The sequence below is a fragment of the Prosopis cineraria genome, unplaced genomic scaffold (assembly GCF_029017545.1).
Source record: "Prosopis cineraria cultivar Desert tree isolate PC_DT_omini unplaced genomic scaffold, ASM2901754v1 PC3, whole genome shotgun sequence".
In the NCBI taxonomy this organism is placed as follows: domain Eukaryota; kingdom Viridiplantae; phylum Streptophyta; class Magnoliopsida; order Fabales; family Fabaceae; genus Prosopis; species Prosopis cineraria.
This window is the reverse complement of record NW_026555334.1, coordinates 26,328,064-26,355,221: the sequence shown is the minus strand read 5'-3', so window position 1 is coordinate 26,355,221 and position 27,158 is coordinate 26,328,064. Positions and strand designations below refer to the sequence as shown.

The following is a 27,158-nucleotide window of genomic DNA, read 5'->3' as shown; positions in this document are numbered from 1 at the left end:
GATGGCAATTAGTAAAATCCACTTCTGTATTCTTTAGAAAATCTATGCGTTCATTCAATTACTTCGGCTATCCCTTACATACATATATATATATATATAGGGGTAGGGTAGGTATATATCATACATGCCCCCTCACTCAAAACTTTCTGTGTATGTCCTATCAATTACTCCTTCCGTCTCTACATATAAAAATCTTTTAGAACTTTTTATTTTTTTGTTCCTAAGTATTTTTTAATAAATGGATTATTATACTTTTATGAAATTGAATAGAAAAAAATATATATACTCTTATTAATTTACTTTAGAAACAGAGATTCATTTTTTATTTACAATAATTATGGGCAAAATTAAAATGTTATTATACTTTTAATTAGATAACCAATTTTTATTGATTTGCATGATTCAATTAAAAATATATTATAAATAGGGATAGAGGGAGCATCACATAAGACTTTTAATTATTGTTTATAAATCACTTTTAGCATTTTTATTAAAAATAAGAAAAGGCTTATAAGCTTTTAATTTTACCAAAATGGAAATGATTAATATATAACTACACAGACCTCTCCATTAAAAATAAAATATAAGTTAGACAAACCTTCTTTGTATATTTGAGATTTCATTTCTATATACATGACTGTTAGTTAACTGTTAAGTTTGACTTTTAAACTTTTAATTTTATCAAAACATCTTGATTTGATTAAAAAAAGTATATTAAATGTATAAATCTAAATGCATAAGACTTGCTTATATATTTATATAAATTTGTGTTATGTGTTTACATTATGAGTTTATATATGGTTTTGAATTTACTTTCAATTAACAATAACTCTTAAGTAAAGTCATTGATTTAATTTGTTTTTACATTACATTTTATGTCTCAAGATATTATCAAAGAAAAAATCATATAGCATAACATAAATATATTTCATATATTCTAAAAATTAAACATAGAAGTTTTAACACCTCAGTCATGATCTTCTTCTCATCTTCCTCTTCCCTACCAGTATTGGAATTGGGATTTTAATTGAAAAATTAGATTAGCTGAATTCAACAAAATTAATATCTTAAAATGTTAAATATTGGATTAAACAAAAAATAAAATGATAACTCTTAAGTTATTTACTTTTTAAAAATATAAAAATATCTAAGAATAAATAAAAAAATATAGATAATCATACATTAAATCATAATTATTTATTTTTCTAGCTAGTTTAATTAAATTTTTCTTTTTACTTTTAATTTACAACAACTCTTAAGTAATGCAATTGACTTTCTTTTTTACATTTTACTTTTTTAATTATTTTTTATTTTTAAATGACAATTTTCTAAGAAAATGATACACCAACACTAGTGCAAAAATTATTTTTCGCCACAGTTAAAATGCATTTTTGACAATAGAAGATGCTGTGTAGTAAAAAATTTTATGGTAGTAAATAGACATTTTTCACCATAGGTCAAAAGAAACTGTGGCAAAATATAATATTTTTCAACATAAGTGCCATCTCACCTGTGGCAAAAAATATAGTGGTGAAAAATATAATTTTTCGCCATAGGTCCGAGACCACCTGTGGCAAAAAATTATTCTAGAGCTCATTTATGGCCACAGTTCTATTAACAATTGTTACCATAAATGGCTTTTTACCACAGTTAGTGTAACAACTGTGGCCGTAAATACATTTTTTTTTACTCATACACTTATATTTATATACATTCCCTTACTTACAAAACCTGCATTAATTAAGAAACAGCAACTACAAAGACCAATACAAATATGTCTGGTACATGAACTAAACTTACATTTTCAATACAAAATATCTAGAAAGTTTCTACTCTAATCCTGTTAATTCTAAAAAAAAACTAGACCATAAATTGCATATATGTCTCAACTCTTGCTTAGAATATGGCTCTAAACTTTAAAAGTGCTACAAATTCAATAACAATATATGTATGAATAATAACTCAAGTATATGAAAAACTTCATAATTATAAATCATTATTTATAAATTATTACCTGATTAAATGAGTGAACAATACCTTGAGTGATGATTTCATACATAAAAATTATCACATAATAACCACATTCTATACTTCCTGGTTATTGAGGACACTATAAAGAAAACAAAAATAATTAAATTCATTAAACCAATATTATAATCTTTATTCTAATTAAGGAATAAATTTGAAATACATACTTGCATTAGTACAAACTTGATTTCATTTTTTTTTCTTGTCAACCATTCTCGCTAATTTCCAATATGTCGCTAAAGATCTATTTATCAAATATACATACTTAGAAAATATTAAATATATATTATTAATAACACAATGGAATTATTTAAAAATTTACAATCCAATCAAAGACTTCATGTCATCGTTTACGTTCCTTTTCAGTGAACAAAACCAGTATATAGTATTTTCATACAAGCAAATGACAGGAAGCATCCAATGATGACTACAATATATTAATTTATATTAATATCACATTATTAAGCAAATAGTTTTATAAATTGAATGATGAATTTAAAATTTGATACCTTTCAATAATTGGTAAAAACTAGCATGTCTTCTTTTGCTTACACATCGTCTTTTCAATATAAGAAGCTCTTTGATTCACTTTGCCAATGGAGGTTAAAAGTGGAGATAAGAACCCATAATTCTCATCAACACTGAGTTTAGTGCATATCTTGTGAAGGTAGCTTTGATAATTAGACATATGTTAGTAATAAAATAAAAATATCAAATATTAATTTAGAAATAAAAAAATACTTACATGATAAAAACTTGAATTATTGACAAGTCCAATCACTCAAAAATAATGAGGTCACTAATATCTTTTCTAGCAACTCTAAAAGTAATAGGCTTCTTAATAATCTTTTTGATTATGTTAATTTCATCTGAAAATTCATTTATGTCAACCACCACTGAAGCCAATCATTTCAAGTCATCTTGCATCGGTTGGGGATTGGAACCCAAAGATTCTTTTGATTGTAAGAGTTCCTATAATTAACATATAATAAAAATTAGAAATACCTATATTATTAATTAAAAAAAAAAATTATAACATTTTCATACCTCTTCATTAACTTGTCGGACTAGCTTTTTCAACCAAATAATGAAATTATGTTGAGCTTGTCCTGTTGTTTCCATCTCCTTAGTAGGAAATAGTACAGGAGCATTAGCATCCATAACCTCTTCAACCATCACCTTTACTTAGTTATCTTGTATCTATTGATTGTGACTGTAGTTGCATGGTTATACACCTTTTTATATGCAACTACTCATTTGCCATGATCCTTTACATAAAGTATGCATAGCTTTCCTTGATCTGATAAACTAAGATCACACACTGGCTCTGTAGCACCAACATAATTCGATGTTTGTTGTGGTTGCATTTGCAAATTACTAATCATTGATTGCATTTCCATCATCATGCTTGACTTGCATTCTGCTATCATCATTTGCACTTGCTGGATTGGTATAAGATTAGAAGGTGGAGGTCTAAAATATTGTCTTATACCCATACCTTTTGGAACCCCCCTAATACAGCCGAAGTGCTCTTCACTCCCTAAGGCCGTGGTCAATATGTCCTTTCTACCAGTAGACACAAAGGTCCCCTCGAATGATGCTTCTATAAGAGCATCCTAGAACATGCAAGCTAGTAGAAATTAATGTAAATAATAAGTTTCAATTATATGATTAAGATATTAACTGTAAAAATACTTACAATTTTCTCAGCTACTTCTCTAGCCTCTGGGGAAATAAACTCTCCCTTTTTATTCATCCGTCCTATCTTCCATGCTTGAGCACGATTAACAAGAGATGAAGGAGAAACGTCTTCAATATTATCAACTCCCACCGCTTGTCTTTTAGCTTCCCACTTCTCTTGATTCATTATATCATAAATATATGCGTACCCTCCTCGAGACATAGTATGGTTGTATAGATTTTTCTTTCGACGCTCTTGACCTTTTTGACTTTTTTCCTATTAACAAATAATGAAAAGAATTTGTTAAAAATAAATCTTCACTGACATTAAATAAATTGTCATATTCTTCCTTTACTCACCAAAAACTTGGGATCGTGTCTACTGTGAATAAATTTTATTCACATGTCATAATCAATAAATGGATATTTCTTCCAAGGTTTTTTTATGTTAGCATCATTGTCACTATCATCATTTTCATTGTTATTCTTAGGAAAGAAATATTTTCTAGTAAGCTTGGATTTAAAATCCTTCTATCGATCCCCAACATACTTTAATCACTTGTCTTTTAAAAATGGAGTTTCCTTGATGTCATAAGTAATCTACAAAATAATACATATCAATAATGAATTTAATAACAACATATATTTAAAAAAATAGATATAACATATAGCAATAGGAAATACCAGTATAGATTCCCAAACATCATTTCTTTCACTTTCATTGACAATATCCCACTCTTCCTCCAAGATGCTGATTTTTTTACTTGCCATCAAACCCACAAAACTTTTAAATATGTTTCCTTTTTTCTTATCAATTAGTTGGCCATTATCATCAAAATTAAGGTGAATTTTTTCATGAATTTGAGCCAACTTAGTAAGTCATGTGGCCCCTCTTTTACCTCTTTTAGAATTTTTTTTTGTCAGCGACTGGATTCTCCATAATTTTCCTAACATAAATAAGATAAATAAAGTCAGTGACAAGAAATATAATAAATTTAAATTAATGTAAAAATGAAAGTATAAAAAATAAAATCAAATAAATCAAAAAAGTCCTATTATATTCTATTACCATTATAAAAATATTTTAGTTCTCCCATAAACCTTCGTCGTGATCAGTTCTAACATCATATGTGTCATCTTCATCTTTCACATCCAATAAGGGCGGGGTTGGCATAAAAGGAAGAATCTCTTCAATATCAAAACTCATTTCATCATTCTCACCATGTCTAAGGAGACTTTTTCCTAATAGAACTACAGATAACCTCTTATCAGCTAAATTAGTGACATAAAAAACTTGTTTTGCATGAGTTGCCATTATAAAAGGCTCATCCTTATGTTTTGCCTTATTAAGATCCACTAAAGTAAAACCCAACTTGTCTTCTTGAACACCATTCTTAATATCAACCCATCTACACTTGAAAATAGGCACCTTAAATTTGAAGTAGTCAACTTTCCATATCTCTTCAATGACCCAAAATATGATAAGGATGTCAATGTTGGATTTTTATCTTTTGCACTAGAAAAATGAGTTGCTTCAGCTACTACCATTACCCTACTATTTTGCATAGTGCTATTGTCATCCTGTATTTTTATATAGAATGAATATCCGTTAATGTCATATGCACTCCAAGTCGTAACATCAAAGCTAGGCCCACTAGCTAACCATCTTATTACTTTTGAAACATTAGACTTCTTATGATCCTCCTCTACCTTCACCTTAAACCAGAGTAAAAAATGTCTATTGTGCTCACTTAGCAACCATTTATCAGCCTTTTTAGGATACTGATCTCGAAATTCCTTTTTTGTGCATCTAAATAATCTTGCACATCATTAGTGTTATTTAAGATGCACAAGTGTGCTCGTTGTATTTCTTCATGAGTCATGCGCTTTACTTTCAAGCCTCGAGTCCTTTTCCCTTCAACTCTCACTCCCTTATAACGAGATTCGGGAACACCAATAGATTTAACTTCAGATAGGTATTCAGTGCAAAACTCAATAACCTCCTTGGCAACATATTTTCAACAATAGAGGCTTCTGAATGATGGGAATTCTTCACATAGCCTTTAAGAATTTTTATGTACTACTCAAATGGATACATCCAATGTAGATAGATGGGAGCGCAAAACTTTACCTCCCTCACTAAATGGACAATTAAATGTACTATGATATCAAAAAAGGAGGGAACAAAATACATTTCTAACTAACACAAGGTAATGATAACATCATTTTGCAACTCATATAATTTCTCAGGATCAATGACTTTATTGCAAATTATGTTAAAAAAGACACATAGTCTAATGATTGATTTTCTCACCTTTTCCTTTAATATGTCTCGAATGGCTACTGGTAATAATTGTTGCATTAGTACATGGCAATCGTGAGACTTCAAACTAACCAATTTTAAATCTTTTATCGATACAAGGTTCTTGACATTTAAAGAATATCCTTGTGGCACTTTAACACCATGTAGACACTCGCAAAAACTTCTTTTCTCTCTTTTAGACAAAGTATGAGAAGCTGGGCTTATGTAAGTCTTCTTTCCTTCTGCTTTTGGATTCAAGTTTGTTCATATTCCCATGTTAAGTAAGTCTAATCTTGTTTTGACTCCATCCTTGGTCTTCCCCTTTATATATAATAGTGTTCCAATGAGACTTTCACATATATTTTTTTCTACGTGCATCACATCAATATTGTGTCCCACCTCAAGGGTGCTCCAATAAGGGAGATAAAAAAAAATTAACCTCTTCTTTCATGGATTCTTTTGAGCTTCCTTTTTCTGGCTCTTACCAAATATCACATTAATGTCTTTGACCCGTTCATATACCAAGCTTACAGTTAATGGCTTTGGAGCTTTATCATACTCTTGATAGCCATTGAATGATTTCTTCTGCCTATGATAAGGATGGTCTCATCTCAAAAATCTTTGATGACCAAGATAGACTATCTTTTTCTCATGTTTTAGTTGTTGATGGGATATGTTTTCTTCACAGATAGGGCATGCTTTATGCCCCTTCACACTGTATCCAGACAGATTTTCATATGTAGGAAAATCATTTATTGTGCAAAAAATTATAGCTCATAACTTGAAAGACTCATTTCGATATGAATCAAACACATTCACACCTACCTTCCACATCATCTTTAAATCTTCAATCAATGGTGCTAAGTAAACATCTATATCATTTCTTGGTTGTTTAGGCCCTGAAATCATCAAAGACAGCATGATATATTTACATTTCATGCACAACCATGGAGGAAGATTATAAATTACTAACAGGACAGACCACGAGCTATGTTAACTGCTAAAATTGCCATAAAGATTTATGCTATCTGTACATAGTCCAAGCACGAGATTTCTAGGCTCATTGCCAAATTCAGGAAATGTTTGATTAATTCCTTTCCATTGTGGAGAATTGGCTAGATGCCGGAGCATGCCTAATAGGAAATTAGTCGCTTATCCTCAAAATTACACTAAAGCTAACCCTAATGCAATATAGGGCCAACCCTAGGTCATCTCCCAAGGAATGGTTTTAAGTCTAATTGAAAGTTATCTAGTGAAATAAATCAACCAAAGTTTGTAGGAATTTAGTTATCTAGCTAATTATCTAAACTAATTACCTAATATGCAAGTAATTAAAATGCTAGTGAAAGTGAGTGAAATGAACTTCCCTTTTTACAATAATGGAACCCTAGAGATTAGTTGATTTTGGACTCATTATCTTCTCATGATTAAGCTAAGTTTAGCTTCCCTTTTCTCTTGACTAAAGCTGTCATGACTTAAGAAAATTATCCTAAGCCAATTAACCTAATTAGCCAACCTCCCTAGGTCTTAGATTAAAGTCCCTAGTTCAATTAACCAATTGGTGAAGACATTAGCCAAGTGATTCATTCAAAATCCTCTCTCAACAGCCATGGTCAAACACATAAATTGAGCAACCACAAGATTATGTCAAGCTACTCAACAACACAAGCATTAACACCACAAGATTATGCAATATTAACACAAGAAATTCACTAATTGAAAAACACAAGATTATGTGCCAAACAAAGAGTGGCAAAATTCAGTCATGGCTGTCCAAGGAAGAAATTAAATGAAACAATCCTCTCTCTTTACATCAACATCAAATTCAAATTAGAATTTATAAGCTAAGATGATTAAACCCTAGATTAAGGAATCTAACCATCTAGTAAAAAGAGAAGAGGATAGGAAACAAAAGAACTTAGCAATTTGAAGCTCAAGACTCATCCTCCATCTTCATCTCTCTAGGATTCCACAAAGAAACTTAGCCAATCTTCATCTTCAAGAACCCTAGTGATTGCTTGTGAAGGCCAAACTCCATAGCTCTTGAATGATGAAAATGAGCTTCAATCCTTGTAAAAATGGAAGGGATGGAACGAAAATGAAGAGAGGAGAAGAATGGTATGAGTTTTGTGGAGGTTTGGTGGCTGAAAATGGAGGTTAGGGTGCTGGAAAATGAAGAACAAAAGAGAGAAAATGAAGAACACTATGAACAAGAGAGAGAGAATGTGGAAGATGAATGAGATATGTGTTGGATCCCATTTGGGACTTAAAATGGCGTGCTCCTTGGTGTCTCCCATCAGCTGAAGCTTAATTAAAATAAGGAAAAAGAAATTAAAATGTAAATGGGAGCCTTGTCACACTTGCAAGGTGGCAACTTCTTATTGGTTTGTAGATGATTCCAATGTGTGCCTAATTTTCCATGTGTCATCCACATCATTTTAGCTGATCTAATCCCTCAAAATAATCATAATTCATGTGCAAACCATCAGCCATTGTCCTCAAGGAGTGTTGATCTCAATTGCCCAATTGATGCACAAGTCACATGCCACCTATGTCACATAAATCACATAATTCAATTAAATAGCATATGATATAATAAAATTTAATTCATGTCCAGAATTAAATTCATAATTAGAAGGGAGAATTTATTAAATTAACCAAGTTTCAGGCTGCGCAAAATTATATAAAAATTTTCACACAAAACTAGGACAAACTAAGACACTTAAGAAAGTGTTGACTTTTTTATTTAATTACTCCCAAACTAAAATGAATTTTAAAAATATAATTTCACCATTCATCAACTGGACATAAAATGCACTTTGTCAATTTTTCTTGTACATTTTCTCAAAAGTTCATTTTTTGGACCAAAATGCCCCTAGTGCACTGATCTTAGAAACTTAGGCAAAGTTCCAAATCTAATGCAATGTGTGCACTTGAAGGTGATAAATCATTAATAAAATGGTCCTAATTGACAAATAAAAGTGGGTAACAAATGTGTTCTATCAATGCCATCAATTTTTCTCTCATCAACATGCCATCGCAAGTTCTTGGCCTCATTTAGATTAGCGAACAAGCACTTAAACCTCGGTATTATAGGAAGATATCACAATACCTTCGCTGGAGGCCTCTTAGTAATGGAATCATCACTACCGTCTATTTCTTTTACTTTGTAACATGATGCCCTACAAACTGGGCACACATCCAATACTTCAAAATCATTTCTATACAATATACAGTCATTAGGGTAAGCATGTATCTTATGGTATCCTAAACCCATTGGACATAATATTTTTTTGGCTTCATAGTAACTTCTCGAAAGTGTGTTACCCTCGGGAAGCATCTCTTTCAATAATTTAAGCAACTCTGTGAAACTCTTATTGCTCTACCCATATCTGGCTTTCAAGTTGAACAATTTTAGCATCACTGTCAGTCGTGTATATTTTGTACACCCTGGATACAAAGGAGTTTTTGAATAAGTGCACAAGCTATCATATTTGTGCACCTTTTCAACAGCTTCAATGCCAATGTCACATAACATATCCTCTATTTGATCACCAAAATCCATATCATCGTTCTCAACTTGTGGTGTACTATGTTTTCAAGATTTACCATGCAATACCTACTGTCTATATGCTTTATAAAACCCAAAATAAATTAGGTGATCCTTAATCTCCATAGAACTTCGTCGCAATTCATTCAAGCACTTAACACAAGGACAGTAGAACGATCCTTTGTTATTAGGAATATTGTTCTTTGCAAATTTCAAAAATTGATCTACTCCCTTCTCATATTCATCACTTGTTCGCAAAGTATCTATTCAACTATGGTTCATCATTACCTATTCCAAAAAAGCAAGATCTTATTCAACTATGGTATTATAACAATTTATAAAGTGAGATCTTTGAGATACTAAATCCTTCAATTCTATCAATTTAATGTTATTAAAATGCTAATTTCAAGAAATTTTAAAATATCAATTATTCAGCTACAAATTAATTATACTAAACATAAAGAAATTAATATTATGAAAATTTAAAAAAAAATTGATAGCCTAACAACTTGTAGGTTGAGATTTTTTCGGGCACTAGACCCTCAATTTGATCAAATTGAGTAAACCACGATTGATATTTTAATAATTATTAACTCTAATCAATAATTAATATTATAATTTATGATAATGGGGTTCACAATTCATCCCAACAAACAAACTTAAAAAGAAATTAATTATACTAAACATAAAGAAATTAATATCATGAAAATTTAAAAAAAATCGCCAGCATAACAACTTGTAAATTAAGATTTTTTCGGGCACTAAACCCTCAATTTAATCAATTTAAGTAAAGCCGATTGATATTTTGATAATTATCAACTCTAATCAATAATCAATATTATAATTTATGATAATGGGGTTCACAATTCATCCCAACAAACAAACTTAAAAAGAAATTAATTATACTAAACATAAAGAAATTAATATTATGAAAATTAAAAAAATTGACAGCATAACAACTTGTAAATTGAGATTTTTCGAGGCACTAAACCCTCAATTTGATCAATTTAAGTAAACCACGATTGATATTTTGATAATTATCAACTCTAATCAATAATCAATATTATAATTTATAATAATAGGGTTCACAATTCATCCCAACAAACAAACTTAAAAAGAAATTAATTATACTAAACATAAAGAAATTAATATTATAAAAATTAAAAAAAATTGACAGCATAATAACTTGTAAATTGAGATTTTTTGGGGCACTAAACCCTCAATTTGATCAATTTAAGTAAACCACAATTGATATTTTGATAATTATCAACTCTAATCAATAATCAATAGTATAATTTTTGAAAATGGGGTTCACAATTCATCCCAACAAATAAATTTAAAAAGAAATTAATTGTACTAAACATAAAGAAATTAATATCATGAAAATTTTAAAAAAAAATTGACAGTATAATAACTTATAAATTAATATTTTTCAAGCACCAAACTCTCAATTTGATCAATTTAAGTAAATTTTAATTGAAATTTTAATAATTATCAACTCTAATTAACAATCAATAGTATAATTATTTAAAAAAATTAAAAAAACTTTAAAAATAACAAGAGGCAAGCTATAATAAAAAAATAAACTAATTTAGTAATAAATAATAATTAGTAACAATTAAAATTTAACCCAACAAATAAACTTAAAAATAAAAAAATAGTAGGAAAAGAAAATAAAAAAATAGTAAAAAATTAGAAGCTAAAAATAATTAAGTACAAAAAAAGCTAAAAAATTGCCCAAAAAAAAAAATCTTATGGACGAAATCTAGAAGAGATAGCAGCTGGTGATAGTGGCTAGAGAGGCGGAGAGACGAGCTGTAGGAAATACCGCTGGAGGCGAGCTGTGGGAAAGGTAGCTGGACAGCGTAGCTAGAACCTACAGTGGAGCTGGAGAAGAGGACGAGCTAAGGGGAAATGAGCTGAGGGGAAAGAGCTAAGGGATGATGGTAGCGATGGTAGCTGAGGGAAATGAGCTCAGGGAAACGAGCTAAGGGAGACGAGCTGAGGGAAATGGAGATCTGAACGAAACACGCAACTCTGTGGCTGTTTGATAAAGATGTCTGAATTTCAGACATTAAATATGGGCGCCTGTTGCCGAAGATGTTTGAATTTTAGACATATTAATTATGTCTGAAATTTAGATATATTAACCTAAAATAAGATAAATTAATTTCAAAAATACTTAATTAATTTAATTTATTTAAGAAAAATTAATTTACCTAAAATAAGAAATACTTAATGAACATAATTTATTAGAATTATATTATTAATTACTAAATTTTATTTTAATTTATTAAAATTAAAATTTTTAAATAAATAATTTACTTATTTATGTCTTAATTAATTTAATTTATTATAGTTATTTTTAAAATTAATTATATTTAGGTAATAAACAATTGAGTAATAATTTACTTTAACTAATTAATTAAATTAAATGATTTAATTTTTTAAAATTAATTAAATTAATTTACTTTAACAAATTTTATTTATGGCGACAGTTAATCTTAGGACTGTGGCTATAAATAGAATACATAAGTATTTAATTATGAAAAAGTCACTTGCGCATACATTGCCACAGGTTTTTGAGAAACTGTGGCGAAAAATATGTCATTAAAATTCTATTTTGCACTAGTGCATATTATCTAATTTTTTTTATATTTATGTCTCAAGAGAGCATCAAACAAAAAATCATATAGCATAACATACATAGATATATTTCATATATTCCAAAAATTAAAAGTAAAATTTTAAAATTTCTCATTTCTCTTCTTTTCATCATCTTCTTCTTCCTTATCATTAGACATTGAACCAAGAATCTCTAAACTAACATCAAACTTCAAAAATGTCGATATTAAAAGTAGAATTTGAATTGAAAAATTAGATTAGTTGAAATATCATTATATGAATGAACAAATTTAACCATCAAATGTTTAATTATTATAAACAAGTAGTATTATTATTTAAAATATTAACCTAATCATAAAACATCTAAAAATAGGGACTCATTACACTTTCAGCAGCAACTTTTATTGCAGCTGCAAATTGTTCACTTTCAACAGTGACTTTTTGGAGTTGCCGGTGAAATTTTTTTTTTTTGTAGTGTTAAGCCTCTTTAACTTTATCTAAAAATTTGTATATCCTATCAGTTATCACATAAGTCTTTTGATTATTGTTTATAAGTCACTTCCAACATTTTTATCGAAATGAAGAAAAGACTTAGACCTCATTAATGCTGTATAAAAATTTAATAAATTTTCAACTTTACTCCTATTAAATAAACCTACTTTAAGATAAATTACTTTAACATATAATAAAATTTTCTGCATTTAATAAGGCTAAATGGTAAAGATAAGCATAATAATTATTGAGGTGCCTTATAAATTAGACAAAAATATTCTCTCTCTATCCTATAAATAGGACCGGAGTATTTATGATATTAACACACATACAGAATGTATGTGTATATATATATAGTCTCTCTCAATATTACACACACAATTAGAATATTTATTTATTTATTTATTTTTATGTACTCTTATTGATCTCATATATAAGCCACTTTTAATATTTCATATGAATAAAAAAAATCCAGTTAAATTATTTTTATTTGTCATAAACAGATATAAGTGACTTATTAAATGCATTATCTTTAAAAATATTTTATCTCTACTATATAGCCTCTTACTCTATTAATAAGAAATTTTGAAAGAGTAAAATAGAAAAAAAAAAAAAAAAAGAGGTAATCCATCAGTCATAAATTATAAGACATTTTTAGGAGAGATTTGACATCCTAAAATATAAAATACTTAGACAAAAACTCAATGTAATGAGTTTACTTTTTCTTTCACCCCCTTCCGTAGTTGCTTTAGATTCTCATTCTGTCTAACAATCAAAATACCCGTGGATCCGTCTGGTTACTGGAGAAGATGGGAAGCTCGTTGTGGTGGAGTGGTAATAAGAAACAATGGAGTTGCTAGATATTGTTAGTTTTGCTTCTTGCATAATATCCTTTCCTCTTGCCATCACTGAAATGGTTGGCATTTCACAAGGGCTGGATCTTTATGTTATAGGATGGGACTTCAAAAAGTCAATGTTTTTCACAGATCGAGCTAAGGCAGTGAACCTTCTCTTGCGGTATGAGATTGAAAATTATCCGTTCAGAGAGATATAATCCATTATGCTAGATTCCTCTTATTTAGGAGTAGTTGTCTCTTTGAATTTTATGTTTAGAGAGACTAATTGTTGTAGCCATTTATTTTGTTATGAATCTTACTGGTTCCTTTTATTCTTTTGATCAACCCTTGCCTTAACTATGGGCAGTTGGTGAATGATGAAAAGAGAGGATCCTTAAGTGTATACTGATTTCACCTTTCGTGGTCTAATGTTATCATATTGTCAGTGTATTTAATTTGATGCTAAAAATTTGATACGCACGTGCATGGATAAACATGTACAGCTCTTCCTTTTGTTTCTTTTCTTTTATTTTCTTTTTTGGGTAAAATGCGGGGCCAGAGCCAAATACATGCACAACTCTCTTATCGCCAAATCAATTTGCATGTATTGTCAGTTGTTAGAATTAACTAAGCCCCGTTTGTTTTAATTTATTTTATTAAAAAAATTATTTTCTTTAAAAAATATATTTTGCACTTTTTATTATATTTGTTTTAATTTCTGAAAAAAAATTTAATTATTTTGAGAAGCTACTTTGAACAGCTCCTGAAAATAATCTAATACAGTAGATAAGAGAGAATATATTAAAGAGAGAAGGTAGACAAAAATATTATAAAATTGTAAAATAATATAATAATAAATCATTTTTATAAAAAAATTAAAATATTATATAATTATAAATTAACTAATAATTTTTTGTATTATTATAAAAAAAATCTAAAATAATATCTCTTTTAATCTCTATAAAATATTTTTTTATAAAATTTATAAACTATGCCGAAATTATTATTATTATTTTTTAAATCTTGAATAAACAGTCGATTGTTGCTGCTGTTGCTCCCCCCCCCCCCCGGCCCTCTCCCTCCGGGGTAGGGGGTGGGAACAAGTACACTAAAGAGTGCCTATTTATCAGGATAAGGATGTAGACTTGTCAGAGGGGATGGACCCTATGAAAACCACCCTGAAGCTCCCTTCCACATTTATTTAGTTCTGATAACCTATTAATCGAGCTCCAAGAAATTACAGCGAATGTTAACGTCCCAACGTTCTTGGTTTAGAATTTTCATGATACTCCCTAATTTGATTATTACGAGGAGAATCCGAAGTCCGAAACCTTAACCTTCTTTCACCCATTCATTTCTCACCCTGGTTCTTACACTGGATCTAGTCTTAAGTAGTTTTTTCTTTTTTTTTGACCAGCTAGTCTTAAGTAGCTTGAATGATACTTTTATTCTTTGTACTACTGTATCTTCATCTTCAAATACACAATGACAGTGTTACTACCTACCATGTTCTGCAAAAAGACAAAGAACCCAGGATACCTAAAGGTGGCCAAAAGGTCTCAAGTAGTTGGAATGTAATGTCGCCAAAAGGTGGCCCCGAAGACAGTGACTACTAAACGTTAGCAACTTGTATTCATTTAAGAGCTTAATGTCGATCGAACTTACTCTATTAATATTGACTTAGGAGCGGAGAAAACACAAATACATTGATATCTAAAGAAGCAAAGTTCTCCAATAATAGTCTACAATCATCATGCTCAGTTATGCAAAAGTAGTAATTGCAGGTTTTTCTCCACTTATCCTCTTCCTTTTTCATTGCTATCAGAGACGATGCTACAAAGACCCCCTCCTTAAAGACTGGCCGATATTGGGAATGCTACCACCACTCCTCAGCAATTTAGGGCAGATTCATGACTGTATAACTCAGGCTCTTCAAAGAAAAGAGGGTACAGGGACCTTCGTTGGGCCTTGGTTTACTGGAATGAACTGTTTGGTGACTTGCGACCCCAAGAACGTACATCACATGATGAGTAAGAATTTCGCTGACTACATAAAAGGTCCGGAATTTCGTGAGATTTTTGAAGCTTTCGGGGAAGGGATTTTCACTGCAGATTCAGACACATGGAAGTATCACAGGGCACTTCTCCATTCCTTGTTTAAAACCCCAAGCTTCGAGAAGTTTCTGGAAAAGATCGTTCGAGAGAAGGTGGATTTCTGTCTTTCTCCTCTTCTTGATCATCTAGAAAGGCAGGGAATTGAAGTGGATCTGCAGGACGTGTTCAATCGCTTCAACTTTGATATTATTTGCTCCATGGTCTTAGGATCTGACCCCAAAAGCCTCGTGGTTGATTTCCCAAAAGTTACATGTGAGAGAGCTTTCAAGGAGGCTGAGGAGTTTATATTCTACAGACACACGGTACCTAGATGCATCTGGAAACTCCAGAGATGGCTTCGAGTTGGAGCAGAGAAGAAGATGGCTGAAGCATGTCAATTGTTTGACCAATTCCTCTATGAAAGTATAGTATCAAAGAGAGAAGAGCTAGCAAAAACAATGAAATGAAGAAAACAGGCGAGGACTTGCTGGCAACTTTGATGAGGGAGGAACAATGTAAAGAACATGTGAATGACAAGTTTCTAAGAGACACTACTGCTTTTAATCTTTTTGTCGCAGGTAGAGACACCATAACTTCAGCTCTCACGTGGTTCTTTTGGCTTGTCGCTACACACCCTTCAGTGGAAGCCAAGATTCTTGAAGAAATCAAAGAAGAAAAGGAAATGAAAAATCAAGTGTATCTCCATGGTGCTCTGTGTGAATCTCTGAGATTGTTCCCTCCAATACCTTTTGAGCACAAGCAAGCGACCAAACACGACTCACTTCCTAGTGGACACGAGGTTTATCCCGGTACTATGATATTGTTATCTTTGTACGCAATGGGAAGGTGTGAGAAAATATATGGAAAAAATTGTTTGGAATTCAAACCAGAGAGGTGGATCTCAGAAAGAGGACGCGTCGTTCACATACCATCATATAAGTTCATTAGTTTCGATGCCGGACCAAGAACTTGTTTGGGTAAGGACTTGTCTTTCATTCAAATGAAGATAATGGCGACTTTTATTTTGAAGAATTATCAAGTTCATGTGGTGAAAGATTATCCCGTTTCTCCGGCACTTTCTATAGTGCTTCTGATGATGTATGGTCTCAAAGTTCGGATCACATCAAGGTGCTGATTATTTTCTTGGGTTCAATTTTTTTATTTTATGTATAATTGTGAAATAACTAATTAAACACTGCTAAAACAATGAACCTTAACTATGTTATGAGATTGATCAGTGGTGAAATTATTCAGATGATGGAGTATGGATAACGATGGTTTGCTGAAACTGCGTTGATTGTATGTGTAAATTACATATCTGATTTGGATGTTCAACTATTTTTAATATATGTATTACTTATAGTAAATAATTAATAACGATGGTGGAAGGATAAGGAAATTGCAATCACAGTGTATATCTCTATCAGGAGATGGAGATTGCTCATTATAGGTGTTCATAATTAATTAATTTTTTTATATATCTAGACTCTAGAGTGAACGTTATTATTAGAATGAAGTTATATATATGGCTCATATGGTTTCAAGCTCATAGGCCTAGTTACTTTAAAATTGATGAAACCTAATCCTTATTTAAATAGTTTAAGGTTGAGCTCATAAGGCCTTTTTATTATTTTTTATTTTTTTGAATTTTTAAAAATTAAAAATTTAAATTATAGCATTTCAAATTTAAAAAAAATTATCATGTTCAAAAATTAAAAATTTATAATTTATAATTTTAAAATATAAAATTTAAGATACTTTATATTTTAATGGCAAAATAAAAACAGATTTAAATGAGATGCTCAAGATCAAGCTCCCTTTTCAAGGCCTATTAAGACCAAGTTTCAAAGTTTAGTTTTTTTTTTTAAATGTCAATTTTTAAAACTCAATCTTTATTCCTGACTTTAATTGTAATATTAGGAAAAACTAGTTATTTTAATTATTACAATAGATTATATTGTAGTTACAGGAAAGATATATAGTAAAATATTCAAATTTTGTGGATACGTAAAATTTACATTTATCCCTTTTCTAAGTGAGTGGAGAAATGAAAGTAGAACTTTATTTGTTTTCTTGATGTTTTTAAATCATACGTCCTTCAAGAATAGACGTTGTAAGAGATTTGGAAATTAATATTAGTAGTTTGTGCAGGAGTCCAGCAATAATTATGAAGGTTTTTTAATTTAAAAATATCAAACTAATATTTAAATAAACACAAAAAGAATTAGATTTATAATACTCCCTCTGTTTAAAAATGTAAGATATTTTTTGAGGAGTTATATGTTTAAAAATGTAAGGCATTTTTAATTTTTTAAGGTATAATTATTATTTTTTTTAAAAGTATCTCTATTGATAATAACTTTATATTTATTATAGGGTATTTAATAGAGATAAATATAAAATGATAGAATTAATTAAAAAGTAAATAATTATTTTATTAAAAATAAAATTTAATTAAAAATATTTTATATTTTTAAACTGCGAGAATACATGTTATGAATTAGTGAAATGTACATATTTTAACTTTTAAGGATATTACGTTAGTGGCACTTATTCGATCATGTACGTGCGAGCATGAATGCCAGACATGGGGGTCCCATCCCACGTTCCCACGCCCTTCCTCGGTCCACAACTCTATTAGAGCTGATAATTTGGGTCGAGCTTGACAGGTCAGTCTAAACCCGCCCGAAAAATTTAAGACCAAGCCTAAAAAAAATATTATTTTTTTATTATTCGGGCCTATTCGGATAGACCCGAGGAAATTCAGGCCAAGCCCGATCGGCTTCGGGCTTGGCTCGAATATCCGAATAAAAAAATAATTTTTTTAAAAAAATATATAAAATATGATAAATATTAATTAATTTTTCAAGTTTTATACCATTTTATACCAAAATATATATATATATATATATATATAAGTGTTTTAATGTAGCTATTTTTAAAAAAATTAAAATAGTTATATTTCATATTTTTATTATTTTTAATTAATAAAATATCTTAAAATAATATTTAAAATATATTTTAATATTGATTTTAATATTTTAAGACCCAGTTTTTGTTAAAAAAAAATTTTGAGTCCCATAAATCATTTGCATGTAAAAAAATAATTTTATATTTTTTTTAAATTAAGAGAATTAATTTTAAAGTAAAGATAAAATTGAAAATAATTTTAAAAATAAAATTTAAGCCTGTACGAATTTTCGACTCTACTACTAGATAAACATAATAAATAGAATAATATTCTTGAATAATTACTTGGTTATTGTCCATGCTAGATTTAGTTAAAAATTAAGAGTAGACTAGAGTAAGAATCCCTTTTATATAAGAGTTAAACAATATAAAAAGTTAAAAAAATGATTTCAAAAAAAATAGTATTTTACTCATAATTAAATAATTTTTTTATATAATATAATGATAGCAATTTTTTTATATTCATAAAAATGAAAAATACAATTTACCTAAAAGTTATTAAAAACTTTGAACTAATCAAAATAATAATTTTAAGTTAGTAGTCTAACTGTGATTGAATTGGGATCAACTTAATCATAATTAAAATAATATAATTTAATTAAAATATATAAAATATTTATATATGACTATGATAAGAACAATATTTAAACAACTAAAACATTAATTTACAAGTAAAGAAAATATTCATGAATAAATTATACATAATATAACAAAATAATAACAGAGCTACTTAAATATAAAGTTGATAAATTATTTTTATTTTATTCTTTTAAAATTAAGACAATATTTTATGATTAATAGAATTATTTAAAAATTAAAATTGATTCAAAAAATACAGAAAAAATATTTTTAAAAAGTTTTGAGTATTCGGGCCAGCCCGAAACCCGAAGGTGTTAGGATCGGACTTGATTATATGGACTTTTTAGAAGGGGTAAGATGCTTTAAGCCCGATCCGAATAAGCCCGGCTCGAATTGAGCCCGATCCAAATAAGCTCGGCTTGCTCGAATTACCGGCTCTAAACTCTATTGGCTTGGATTGGCTTGTATTTAGCAAATATAGAAATTTTCAGAACCAAACTAAACACGGGATGAAAAAAGTATTAATGTTTGTTAGGTTTAATGGATTATTGATATGAAAGAATTTATGAACTGCCTATATGTACCATTTCTAATTTATTTGTCTTCTATGAATTCATAGAAATTATGAAATTATCATTTTAGTTTTATATATTATGGCCTCATTTGGTCACTAAAAAAAATAGAATGAAATTAATTGAAAAAATTAAGATAAGAATGAACTAAATTACCTTCTTTTTGTGATAAATATGATAAAACTTATTAATATATATTACAAAATCATCATACCCTTCAAAAATATTATGAATTATGATTCCCAACTCAATATTACTAAATTACTCTTTCCTTTTATGAATGTATTCACATATCTCTTTTAATTATTTTATTTTGACATTTATTTTTTTAATCTATTTCATTCTATTCTAGTAAGCAAACATAACTATAATTTCCTACTAGATCACATGCACAGCACATCACATGCACATAACCAAATCACATCATTATTGAATGGGAACGGATGTTCTAAAGTTGAGAATCTCTATGAATTTCATAAAAAATTTTATAGACAGAGAAGATTTTATATTTTATAAAGAAAATAATAAATTTAGAAAAATAGAAAAAGAAAGAAAAATTTCATGAAAATTTATGGATATCAATGCCACAAGATTTGTTTTTAGAAAGAATTTTAATTAAGAATAATGGAAGAGAAATATTTATTAGCAGGTCACAAAAAAATTGAAAATTCTCTACAAAATTTTTGGACTTCAACTGAAATAAAATGGGTGGCTAAAAAAATCAAAATGCCTTTTTATAAAATTAATAAATATTAAGTTACTGCCTAACTTTACTTGTTAATTGCTTATTTATATTTGTTAATTCCTTAACAGTACTTGTCAAAGAGTTAACTAATTAATTTTGTGACTCCATAATCTTAAAAATATTACTTATTAATTTCATAACTTTACTTATCAATTTGTCAACATGACTTGTATCATGCCCCAAAAAATTAGATGTGACCCGCAAGAGATATATGTACAAACATACATCCCTTAAACCTTGATTGAAAAACAATTAATTTAATATTTTAATTCATTTTAAATAGGATGGAAAGTCATTGGAACATTTTCATATAAACAAAAGATTCCTAAACTTTCTATAAAATTTTTTGCAAAACTTCCTCTATACATAGGACTTCCCAAAATCTTTATAACAGGCAGTGCAAATCCAAAATATGAAACTTTACTTTCCATAATAGACAAACAAATAGATCACAAATATAATCAAGATTCTATCTATAGTTGACATAGAACATCTAACTATAATTTTAAAATATAATGTAATTAAACATTTACATTAAAAGAAAGGTATCCTCAAATGATCTTCTAATCAATTCAACAATGATCCCTTAGAGACTAATAGAAGGTATATCATCAGCTATGTTACATTATTCGAGACCAAAATATTTTTAGTGAATAACAACCCAATAATAAAGTCAAAAGGAGACAGATGAATATTTTCAAATAATTATAAATGAATTAAAAAGAGCCATCAAATTAGAGAATTTAAATACCTTGATGACTTCACAAAATGCTAAATCATTAAATTTTAAATAAATAAACAATTTATCACTTGACTTTAAGAAATCAAGTAAATTAAATAATTAAATAGGAATAGAAACATATACTAATTAAAAACAATGAAGTTTATTTTTCACAAATAAAAAAATTAATTTGTTTATGAGAAATTTACAAAACAGATAATTGACATGGGCACATAATGCATGGAGTAATTAACTAGATACGGTTAAAGTCATGAAACAAACCTGGATATACAGTCCACGAGAGTAACAAATCAAAGATAGTCGAAGCCACAAAACAGATATGAACACATAGTCAACGAGAGTAAGAAACCAAACTTGGTCGAAGCCATAAAACAAATACAAGTACGAGACCTACGAATAACTTGAGAATAGAACACATGAAAATCAAACTAACTTGTCATAGGCCATGGCGCGCAAGGGTTAACGGGACTGTCATTAACAACTAGTGTTATATATAAAGTTTTTTTTTTTAAATTCACTTTCAGAGATGCGAGAAAATAATCACTTTTCAAAATATAAATTCCTTTTCACAATATCAAATTCATAGGAATCAATTTAGAATAATCAATCTTCTAAATGTGAAAAATTTATAACTATCATCTCATAAACTCTTTCACCAATTTTTTATAGTTGGCTTTATCAAATAAAATACTACTAAAATTTGTAAAAGCATTTTCATCAATCTTTTAAATATAAGTCACGATTTCAAGAAATAAAACAATTTAATCAACAAAAATATCTAATACAAGAGAAATACATATAAATATCTATAAATTGTTGAAAACAATATTTTGACAAAATAAAATTTAATAATATATAAATTGATGGGAATGTTATCCACTTACCTAATGGGTTTTCAATGTTCACAATTCACTTCTCATAAATTCAATTAAGTTTCTCTTCTTCCAATCACCATATAAAAATAATAGGGTTTAAATAAACTTTTAATAAGTTAAATAAACCTTCTCCCCACATTAACGCAACTAATATTTAATCCAAATAATTTAAAGTTCCCAACATCATCATTTATCTTGTAAAGTTTCCCCCATAGTTAATTATTAATTAAGAGTGTGTTGCACCACCAACCGATTATTCATCAATTCACAATCCTTCTATTACCCACTTTATTGAATAGCTTAGGTACATCATAAAGTCATCAAACAATAATATAATTTATAATCATCACCTATAATTAAATTCATCATATTTCATTCGCCCATTTTATGAAACATCTTAATTGCATTCCGAAAACCAAATAATAAAACAATATCATAGTTATAAATTATTTAACATAAAACTTTTAAAAATTCAACTAATTATACAATAATTTTAAAATTAAGTTCTTTATAATGTTCAAGTTAAAACTTAACTAAATAATATTTCAATCAATCATACTTCTCACTATAATTAATATAATTTTATTAAATACAAAATTAAGTAAAATTTTCCGCATTTTATCGAACATCATATCAGTATTAATCTTCAAGTCTAGCTCTTCGCTCCCAGCCTTATCCTTACTCTTTTCCATAATTCTCCAATATCAGTATTTAAATTAATATAGCTTCTCAATAGCATCCCTTCAACATACGTCAATCTCAAACTCACAAAAATCAAATCTACCAGTTATCATATTTACCTTAACATTTAAATTTCAGCCTGAATCAGTTTTCCCCACTGCACAACCACGAACAGCAACAATATAATGAAAATTACAACTTCAACATCACAGATACACACACCACTGAATCAAACCAACAAAACAAGAGGAAGAAATCGAAAATCCTTACCTCCGCCCACAATAACAGAAGCACGAAAAAGGAGAAGATTGTGCAAGGAAAGCAGAAGAGGAGAAGAAATCAACGCACCCTACAGCCAACAGAACAGCGACGACACAAAGTGATAGGTGACAGAGCAACAGTTTTGCCCGAAGAAGATCTAACAGCAACAACTCGGTAGCCTGAACAGAGGAGGAGGCACGACAGACAGAGGGAAGAAGAGGATTCTGCAAAAAGGACCAAAGGCGGATGAACAAAGAATGGAAGGGATTAAATGACTCACTCTCCCAGTTGTAGCCGCCGCTAAAAGAAATGGAAAGGGGGAGGTTGTTCACTCTCTTTGACTCCAACAATAGCTCGACGAAGAAGAAGAAATTGGGGAAGGAACAGAAGACTTGGTGGTGAAGGGTGAAGCTCCTACAATCACTAACGTCAGCGATGAACTGGGAATGGAGGAGGAACGCAAAGGATGAAGGTTTTATTGAAGGCCTGCCCCTCTCTTGTTTCTGGAGAATTCTCAAACGAAAAAATGGCGAAAGAGGTAGAGACGTGTTTAAGCTTCTGATTTTATTATTATTATTTTACAATGAAGGCAGTAACGGAAATTTAGTGTATATGGGACAAAAAGTAAAAATCCCCCCTAAAGCAATTGGAGGACTCGAACACAGGACTTGATGAATGAAGACCCAAAGGAATTCCACTAAGACAAACACATTTTATGAAACTTTTCCAAAATATGTATATATATATATATTTAAATTTCTTAACGAACTTTTAATTTAAATTAATTTTTTTATGTACATATTTAAAATACCTTATCATCAATTTTAATTAAAATTTTGGGTCAGTACAATTTGTTAACTACTTAACTTAACTTATAAATCCTTTAAAAGACATATTCATTCAATTTGACTGAAAAATATCACTATTAGTTGTTAATTTTTTTTTATTTCACTTGTTAATTTATAATATCAATTGTAAATTACATAATTTTACTCGTTAATTTATCAATATTAGTTATAAATTACATGACTTGTCAATAATCATCCTAGTTTAGTTATTTTGTCCTAAATGCAGAATTATTAATTATTAATTATCTAACTTTACTTGTTAATTTACCAATATTAATTATCAATAAAAGGATATTTTAATTTTTTCAGTCACCCATTTAATTTCAATTTATTCCAGAAATCCTGTAGAGAAGTTTAAAATTTTTTAGGAACTCACTAGTAAATATCTCTCTTCCATATGGTAGAAATTCTCCCTTGTGTCTACATTTATTTATCATATGAACATATCTCAAACAAGAATATTACTTGTAATAAAAGAATACATATGTCCAACAAAAAAAAATGAATGAATACTTTATTTGGTAAAAATAAATACCAACTTCAATTATTTGATTCATTTTTTGTTTGTTTAGACAAATTATTCTTTTCACATTAAACAAGTAGGGCCTATTTGATTACCTATTTTCAAAAAAAAAAATTTGTTCTTAAAAGCAAAAAATAAAAAAACTTGTTTGAAATGTGTTTTAATTTTTATCTGTTTTGAAAAAAAAAATTAAAAGTTGTTTTAAATAACTAAAAAACTAATACATTTTTTACATGTTTTGTTACTTTTTATTTTACAAAAATAAAGAAAAGGTAGAAAATATCATGTTTTATTATTTTCATAAAATAAATCATTATTTCACCAATCCTTTCATCAATTTAGATAATTTTTTCAAAATAATATTTTAAATAGATTTTTTATTTTTATTTCTAAAACTTGTTCTAATAAACTATTCTACAAAATTGTTTTAAGAATTTAAAAAACAGAAGATATAACCAAACAATTAAGTCCAAACTTTTTGTTTAGGACCTAAATTGTTCCACTTCCACTGCATCTCTCCCTCCCTTCGACCTGTATTCTCCAAGTAATTTAGAAAGGAACCGAGTCAATTTTTTAGGCATAAAAAATACGAATCAAATATATTAAAGATAAAAAATAGTAAAAATATACTCCTTTTGTACCCAAGAAATGAATGGTGCCCTCATAAATTGTGACTAATTTTGCGATTGAAATTCCACAGCAAAATTTATTGGAAAAAATGAATTTAATATTTAAACATGGTAAATAGGCAAAACGAGACAAATTAATGTGTGTGTATATAAATAAGAATTTTTCTTTAACCAATCTTGGTTCAAATATATGCAATCCAGTGCATGCAAAACAGTTTTTCTATTTTATTCCTTGTATTTTATTAATTTAAATCCTTATATAAATTTATCTCCTGCTTATCATGAAATATATTGATAATTGGGACTAAGAGTACCAAACAAAAAATAATATATATTTTTATGAGAATAAAGATTTTATATATATGCAAATTATCTCAAAAACTATTTATATTTTGGATCAAAGAGAATATCATAGTGTAAAAATTATTGAAGAATTGAACAATTTTTAAAGCCATCCAACTTTTGAACTTGAACCCATATGAAGAACCTAACCCATATGGACTAGGTCACAATTTACCTCCTCTATAAGATGAATGGTTAAGTTTAGAGAATTTAGGTTCAAAATAGCCTAAAAGTTAGGTTAAATGGTGAAAATTGATTGAATAAATGAGTTAGAAAATTGTTATGATTATTTGAATAGCCTATAGAGCTAATGACTATAGATAATGGATGTATAAATTTAAAAGGTGTAAATTAGACCGTTTTATATGTTAAGTAATTTGGTTTAATCTAATCAATGCATATGTTAAGTGTTGAGAATTGACTATGGGGTACTGTATTGTGTAGATTAAGTACTTGTAACATTGTTTACAATTAGTTTAAAAAAATTAAAAATTAAAAAAATATTGTCTTAAATTTTAATAATTAAGAAAATCTAGGATTAAGAAAATATTTTTCTATTTTGCATGATCTTTCTTTTTAAAACAATAAAAAATTCAATCAAAATTTAAAAATGATAGTTAAAACAAACCTAACAAAATCCTAAAAATTAATTAAATAAAACTTTCTTTTGAATTTTAATGAAAATCTAGGTTCGAAATAAAAGATTCTTCATTTTAAATATTCTCATTTTAAATTATCGTAATATATATATATATATATATATTTCATTTTTTTAAAAAAGAAAAGGGTTATAAAAAAAAGAAAAAAAGCACCGAAGGATTAAAGTTTTTCGGTTCATTCTGCAAACACACGCACGTGGAAGAAAATGTAGAGAGAAGAGACGCACGCAGAAGAAACGCAGAGATGCATGCAAAAGAAGAGCAAAAGTGCAGAAGAGCAGAGAGAAGGGGAACACGCAAGCTTCAGAAGTCAACTTCCCTGCTTCTACTTTTTGGAAAACGACTAAGCTGAGGAAGAAGAAAAAACTAGATTTGTACGTTGAAGAAGGGTGGCGTTGCAGAGGAAATCTGACGCTGTGTGAGGAAGGAGAAGTCGAATCGAGTTAGGGTCTACAGATTCATGCTACCCAGGTATTGATTTATTTTTTCTTCTGGTCTTCAATATAAAGGGGATGGTTGGAGATTTTTTAGAAAAGAGAGAGAGAGTCTGAGAGCTTAAGGTACTGAGAACGAGAGATATTAAGAAATTTCTGAAAAAGGAGAGAAGACCAAGAGCTTAGACTAAAGAGCTAGGAGATTTTTGGAGATTGTCTTAACAAAAACAGAGAGATAGAGACAAAGAGAAATTTTGGAGATTGACACAAACAAGAGCATTCAGAGATTAAGAGAGATATGAGTTTAAAGCACATGGAGCGATGGAGGACAACTAAAAGCTAGAGGATGTCGAGTGATTTAGCACTGCACAGGTTCTCTAATCTGTTTGTTTTTGGATTTGTAATGTTTTTTATTTGATTTTGAATTCTCATTTCCAAATTTTATGTTTAAACATCACAGGCTTTGATCAGAGTTGGGAACCATGAGAGATTTTTGAACATGAGATTGATTTTTATTTTAGATTGGTTCGTCGATTAATATGTCCTGTTAATTCTTTAATAAATCCTTTAAGTGTACATACTTTGTTAGAATGGATGGATAGAGAATTTGGCATGAGGTGCTCTATTTTGACCTGTGCTTTTAGGATGCTTGTACTGCGTTGATTATTCATGCATGTTCAATGTAACATCTC

At 28.9% G+C, this 27,158-nt stretch overlaps 1 pseudogene; it reads left to right on the top strand.

Moving 5' to 3' along the window:
• Positions 1-15,209: 15,209 nt before the first annotated feature.
• On the top strand, positions 15,210-16,859 carry LOC129307111 (alkane hydroxylase MAH1-like; annotated as a pseudogene).
• The last annotated feature ends 10,299 nt before the right edge of the window (positions 16,860-27,158 follow it).